At 42.0% G+C, this 7,202-nt stretch overlaps 1 protein-coding gene across 2 annotated transcripts in view; it reads right to left on the bottom strand.

Moving 5' to 3' along the window:
* Window positions 1-4,680: 4,680 nt before the first annotated feature.
* SCAF8 (SR-related CTD associated factor 8) overlaps window positions 4,681-7,202 on the bottom strand; it is a 100,225-nt gene continuing 97,703 nt past the window's right edge. For both annotated transcript variants that reach the window (XM_084827872.1, XM_084827876.1), the window contains exon 21: window positions 4,681-7,197. The gene's annotated coding sequence lies outside the window, so the exon portion shown is untranslated. The remainder of the gene's footprint in view (window positions 7,198-7,202) is intronic.

The following is a 7,202-nucleotide window of genomic DNA, read 5'->3' as shown; positions in this document are numbered from 1 at the left end:
GAGCCACATACATGTCTGTCCTCCAGCTTCTTGCTACTGCTTGCCCTCCCCCCAGTATCTGCTGCCTGAGTTGACCACTTCACTCTGCCTAATGGTAGGACCGGTCCTAACACCCTTTGGGGCTCTAGCATCCTGAACTGGCAGAGTAGTATTGGGAAAACTTCGTATTGAGTTATTCTGAGAAACAGCAGAGGAAAATGGTTTGGGATGTTAACCTCATTTAAGGGATGAACTACTTAAACTACGCTCATGGAGTGCCTTACAGTATTTCATACCATTTTATTTAATTTAATTTTATTTATTTTTTAATTTTCCTGGGCTTTTTAGACTTTACGTTTCAAAAATGGCATTTTTAGATCTTTGAACTGCTGCTGGCTTTTATCTTGGTACTATTTTGTTTTAAACTTACAGTTTTTATATTATGTTCTATTATGTTGTATTTTATGGTTTTAGGTTTTGTTTTGTGAACTGCTCAGAGAGCTTCAGTGGATGGCTAGTATAGAAATGAAATGAAATAAAGAAATAAGGGCGCAATTCTATGCATGTTGTAGGACAGAAAAAAGCCCTACAAGTCCCAGCATTCCTCAGTCAGCCATTCTGGCTGGGGCATGCTAGGAGTTGTAGGACTTTTTTCTGTCTAAAGATACATAAGATTGTGCTCTAAGTAGCTATACAAGGAAAAAAGGTGTAAATTATTATCAGAAAAAAATATTTCAAAACCACAGCCAGGAAATACCTTTATTAGGACCAACCAAAATGTCACAAAGATGTGAGCAAGCTTTCAAGTTCTGCAGAATTCTTCAGCAGCTTGCATGTGAAACAAATTGCAGTGGAGAGAGAGAGAAAGTTGGGCATGCTATTGTTGCTCCAGAGAATGTCATTTTTAACAGTCTATGTCCAGGTTTGCTAATATAAAGACAAAGGACCACTCTGTCCCAAGATTATGGAGGGAATATAAACCACGGTGGCTTATTCCCGTACCCCACCACAACAGCCCATGGGTTCTGGGTGGCTTGTTACCCATGGCAACAAGCCACCCTGGCTGGGTTTGCATGACACAATGAGCTGCACTGCGGAGAGTAATTTTGCGAATCCCCACGGCCCATGTGCCCGGGGGGTGCGGGGCTGGGGATAAGCCATTTTATAATCCACCATGGGTTCTAGGTGGCTAATTTCCCCTCCGTGATCACCTGAACCTGGTGTCCATGTTTCAATTAGGGCTGGAAGCAGAACTGAGTAACTACTAGATTTTATGTTTTCAAAACTATAAAAATAGCCAATATTGATTTTTTGACAACTGAGCATGCCACTGGATATAGTGGAACCTCACTATGAATGAAGCCTGTAGGACATGAAGAAGAGCAGGGCTGCCCTGGATCGTCTGTTGTTCAGTGTCACCCTGGATGCACACTGGAAGATCGCAAGGGAGTAGGGCTATGTGCTTGCTGCATATCCTAAGGCTACCTATGCTTCCAACGAAGTGGGGAACTGCAGCACTACACACTGCTGAGTACCCAGTCCAAAGTTGTGCGAGTGCAGCAGAAGGCTGTGACTAAAGCATCCCCGTCCACCCTGACTGAAATGCGGACTGATGGTCTCAGCTCCTTTGATCTTTGATCAAAGCTTTGATCACCTTGTTGAGGGGCACCTAGACTAATGCCATAGTCTGCTTTTCCCTTCCCCCTTCTGCAACAGATGATCAACACTGTCAGAACTGACAACGTCCAGTCATGCACCACTGAGTAATGGTAACTCAGCTACTAACATAATATATAGTAAAATGTGTCTTCTTAACACTGGTCACCAGAAACTGAGACCATTGCATGCTCACTTGGGATACACCCCCCAACACAAAAAAACAAACAGAAGGCAGCCATGTTGGCCCTAAGAAAAATTCCAAAATCCATATAGTGTAATACCTTTAACTCAAAGATCACACACATACACACACACCTGCCAAAAAAAGTGGAAGCTTGAGGTAGGGTTCATCCCTCTTCCACTCTTTCTGGAAATATCTGTTAGATTGCTTTTGTGCAAGGATGATGTTTTCTTGGTCTCTTGTTGAATTCAGCTATTAATTTTACTTGCTTTTAGGCGAGTGATAAGGAGTGCTTTATATCAGTAATGACCTTTTGGTTCTTTTTAATGATGGTTTTAAGTGCCATGCTACGTTTGAATTGCTTATCTGATTTATTTTGTTTTAACATCTGGATGATATTTACTGATGTGTTAAAATGTTGTTAGCTGCTTTAATTACCTTGTAGAGGGGAAACCAGGATGTAAGTTACTGGAACTAACTGGCTGAAAAGTAATCTTAGTCTATTGTGGTCTTACATCAAAATTATATATACTGGGGGAAATTGCATAAACATTTACAATTTTTATAAACATTTATAAAAGATGTGTCAGGATATTCAGTTCCTTCTCTAAATTGACACGACTTAATGACTGAACAACCATTTAAAAGATGTCCAGACTTGAACCAATTTTCCCACAAAAGTTAATGGCTTGGACCCTAAGATAAATGAATGGCCATTCACAGAAGGAGTTTCCTGTCCCCTGTTCTTCCCTGCAGCTGCCTGAACCCACAGAAAAAACTCTCCAGGGGTCAGGGGCCCTCTGGAACAATGCAGGAGGGTGGAATTGGCCCACATTGGGTGGAAGTCTTCCCAATTTTCGACAGTTTTTCCCCTTCCTATCCCTATTGTTTGGGAGAGCCTCCTGATCTTCTAGAGAGGCTATTTTCGGGGTGCAGGCTGCAGCCGGGGTGAAGAAAAGCTTTCCTTCTGTGAACTGCCTTCTGTCAACTTATCTTTGGATCTAAGCCAATAACCTGTCTGCTACCAGGGTGGGACCGGAGACCAGTACACTGACACAACTGGTTTTCAAAGTCTGGATGCTTACCATCAGGATTTAAGAATGGGGAGGGCTTGAATAAGATTGTGCAGAGGATAAAAGTGTAAACATGGAAATTAGTGGTTCAAATTGCACCTCAGCCATATTACTGAGAACCTCAATATGGCTTTGGACTCTTGAAACACGCTCTTAAAAGCCTAAGTAGCATGTGCACACATGCGCACACACATGTATGTGAAACTCTATACAATTGGCAGTCTGTATTTCATGAAAGTTTGGATTTGCCTCTTTGCTCCCCATGGTCTAATACGTGGAGTAGTCTAGCTCATTACGGCCACCAGTTTTAACAACCAAATAGCCAGTGACATATGGTTGAGCTCTAAACAATGCTATTGAATTAAATATGGACTTTTAATTAAGATTAAAAGTCAGTGTCAGCAATGCTGAGCTCTCTCAAGTGAAATCTAAATTTGTGTAGGTATGTTTTATACCAGCACCATTAGGTCCCAACCTTGACCATGTTTACCGTTGTCAATCATTGGATTTTTATCTCTAAAGTTCTAGATGTAACCTTGAAGGCTCATTGGACTTTGAGGCATGGCATATCTAACATCCAAACGATTTTGAATTGACAGGTTGCCTTACTTCAGATCAAGTCTGAAATTATGTCGAAACAGATGTTCTTTTTTGGGGGGACTGCCCTTTAAAGAACTGATCAAATACCACCCATCTTATTTGAATGTGAACATAATATTGTTCTAATTGTGTAAGTACTTAACTGCTTCAACTTGTCAAAGACAGCTAATATAATGTAGGAAGCCAGCCCTGCCTTGCATCAAAATGTCTGAGGTCCCCCCCAGAGTACAATGACATTTGAAAGCTTGTCTTCGAAACTTTGGGAAGGGAGAGCAGGAGGGCAGACCTTGTAAATATTCATGCACATTCACAAAGACAGGCTTGTCCAGATGCTGAAGAGCGACAGCTTTTGCAAAGCAGATTTATCCAAAGGGCAAGAACGCCTAACCTAGGCCCTTGTTAGAATGCCATGGGATTTTCTTTCTCTCTCTCTAAAAATGATTTCTTCAGCAGATGGAGCCTTCCTTTTGCAGCTATGGAGAATCACCTCCAGCTGAACACTATGACTTGCGGGATAGCCACAGCAAGAAGCGGCACAAATATTTCAGGTGACAGATAGCTATAATATGAAAAAGAAAGTGAGTATGAGTCAGTTAAAGTTAAGCACTTTTAAGTCCCGTTGATCAAGTGCATGCTTAAGCCTCTCCAAAAGTGCTTAAGAGTGCAATCCTATGCATGTTTAGATGGAAAAAAGTCCTACAATTCCCAGCAATGCTGGGAGTTGGTAGGACTTTTTTTTTCATCTAAACATACATAGGATTGCGTCTTAAGCCTCTCCGAAATTGCTTAACTTTGGCTGGATTGAGATCTATATTGTTTACTGAAAAGGGATTTCTGTGGTCCTTTCGGCATGCTTCTCTGTCATTTTGAGTATGTTGATATAATACCTAGAATTATATTCCAGTTTTTTGGTTCACTGGTTCCATTTGTGAAATTCAACCTTTTTACCTACGGAAAGCCCACAAGCAGGACATGAGTGCAATGGCACCCTCCCGCTCAAGTTCCCCAGCAACTGATATTGAAAGGCAAACTGCCTCTGATACTGGACTCATCATAACTAGTAGCCATGGATACCTTATCCTCCATGAATATGTCTAATTCCCCTTTAGAGCCATGCAAGCTGGTGGTACTCACTACAAGTAACAAGCCATCATGTGCTTCAAATATTATTATCAGACTCTCGAAACTAGCAAATGCAAACCAATTTAATTGACTTTTTCTACTGCTTTGTTCAGCCACACAAAACTATATGTCAGATGGACAGTATTTTAATAGCATATCTACACAGACATAACTTAGAAAATTCAAATTGCACTCAACGTAAGAGGTCACAAGTAAAATGACATGAATTAAATGAGAAATCAGATCCTAGTAAATGACAGCATGGTGTATAAAGTCAGGCACATACAGTTTCAGTGATTTTTTTCACCAAAATGTTACTTGTACATTCTTTTCCTTAAAGAACTTAAAAAGCAAACCAACCAACAGCAGAATGCAGCGATGACTGTTGTTTCAAACCTTTCTTTGGGAATATCCACAGTAGGGCAATACCATTATTAATACTGACTAAAATGTCACAAAATACTGAGCAAGCTTACTCATTGTTTGGAGACATTTTAGTTGGCCCTAACAAAGGTCTTCCCATACTGTAGATAATGGGAGAATGGCGATTGCACTGTCATGTATCCCCCATCAGGGAAATGTAGTGCCGTGCTATTGTGGTTGTACTTGTAAGCTCTCCGTTTTCTGGCCTTAACATGCTACTAGAAGTTGGACAGAGACACATACGCAGACAGAGAGGGCCATGAGTGTAGCGACCACAGCACTGAAAATAACAGGGAAACAGCATGGTGCTATGGTGGAATGGGCATATGGAGGCGATATCTGGCCCTTGACGATTCACCCATGGGGAGTTACAACGCGCCCTAGTTGAGTATGTTCTAGTATATTGTTTTGTGTGCACTATGACAGGCTAAATAAAGCCACACAATAAGATATAAAAGGCATACTTTACAAGTCAAAGAAACTGATGAAAGAATGGAACTATGCATCTAAGCTTTTTTGTTTTGTTTTCATTTATTGTTATACAGGTCCAAAGCTGTGGTCACCATGCAGGTACAGCATAAGGGGAATGATCTTGCTGAAAGGCTCTGACTTCAAGAGGTCATAAAGCACAGCATTCCAAGCGACTGGCCCTTTACTTCTGACAGAACAAAACATAAATAGCAGATAGACAAAAATGACTTTTTCACATACGGTGTATGTCCACATCTCTCTCTCTCTCTTTCAATCTCTCTCTCTCCTGTTTCCTTCATAGTTGATCAGTAAACTAAGTCCATGTGTTTGAACCTGAAATGTAGGGTTTTTCTTTGGGAGCTTAGAGAGGCCACTGCCTTAATTAGGAGTATGCAAACTCTTGTCTGCTGAGTGCATCTTAAAATTAATTGGTTATGATTTTTTAATCTCATCATCCATATGGATCTGACCAAACACACTGGCCCAAAGATTTTAATTTCTAAGGGCGCGATCCTATGCAGATAGGCGGCAGCCTCTGAACTTGAAGGCGACCACCTATCCAATGCAGGGCAGGAGAAGCACGGAGGGGACTGTTTGCGCTTTTCCTGCCTGCATTTTCGGCTCGCCAGCCGATTTTGGCTGTCTAGCCGTGGGATGGCGGAGCAGGGGAGGAGGCTGCTGGATGACACATTGGATGTGTCGTACCGGCATTTCTGCCCTCCCCGCCCCGGTACACCCTGTTTTGGCTGCTCCGTGCTCCTCGTGCAAGCGCGGAGTACGGGGCTTTTCCGTGCTGCCTGTGAGGCAGTGTGGAACGGGGGGAAGGTCAGTTCTCCATGAACTGACCTCAGAGCACGGGCTGTAAGGTCAGTTCCCAGAAAACAAGATATCCTATGGCCATCTAGCTGCTGACTAGCAGCCATTGGATTGCTCCCTAATCCTTCTGAGGATGATGGGGTTCATCAACCTGAAAAAGTTCAGGTCTTCACTGGGCCTTACAGCCCAACCCCAAGGCTGCCTGCGCCATAAATTAAGTGCTTAAGAAGCAGTGTACTGACAGATCACAAAACATGATGTTGCTTTGGCATTGAACCTCTGGCACTGCAAATGGAACTGAGGGCACCAGTCACAATTCAAGGTCTACGCAATGACAGCACATGTGGGATTACATCAAATAGAGCCTCCTAAGAACACATTTTGAAATGACTGAAAGGAAAAGGAAACAGCGTTTTTCTTTTCTTTTCTTGCAACCTCTCCTTCAATTGCTAATATTAGAAGATACGAGTGGGTTTTAGTTATAATTTAAAGTCCAGTGTTATCTTCTGGTCCTGCAGAAGAGCTTCTCTCTGCACTGGATGCAAAAACTGTTCATTTGAGCAGATCATCCTCAAAAACACACACACAAAAAAGGTCTTAAAAAAACTCATAGAGTTTATTGCTTTCAATTTATAAAATTAAGCCTGCTCCAGACAGGTAATACTGGTAGGTATGTTTGTAATCCCTGGTTTTTTATCAGAAAGTGTGTACTGACATGCAGTGCTGCCTCAGTACGTGATGCCAGGTTCCTTCCTTCTAATACTTCACAACCAAGATCCGATGTGATGACCATTAGAACACTGAAGTACTTCTTATCTGACTCTGTCGAGCCCAGCACACGGTAAGCTGCCACAACATCCTTCATCATATTGCCTGTT

Source organism: Heloderma suspectum, chromosome 1 (assembly GCF_057233095.1).
Source record: "Heloderma suspectum isolate Gila_16-S chromosome 1, 16-S_ref, whole genome shotgun sequence".
Lineage (NCBI taxonomy): Eukaryota > Metazoa > Chordata > Lepidosauria > Squamata > Helodermatidae > Heloderma > Heloderma suspectum.
The sequence above is the reverse complement of the archived record's forward strand: the minus strand, read 5'-3'. Positions and strand labels throughout refer to the sequence as shown.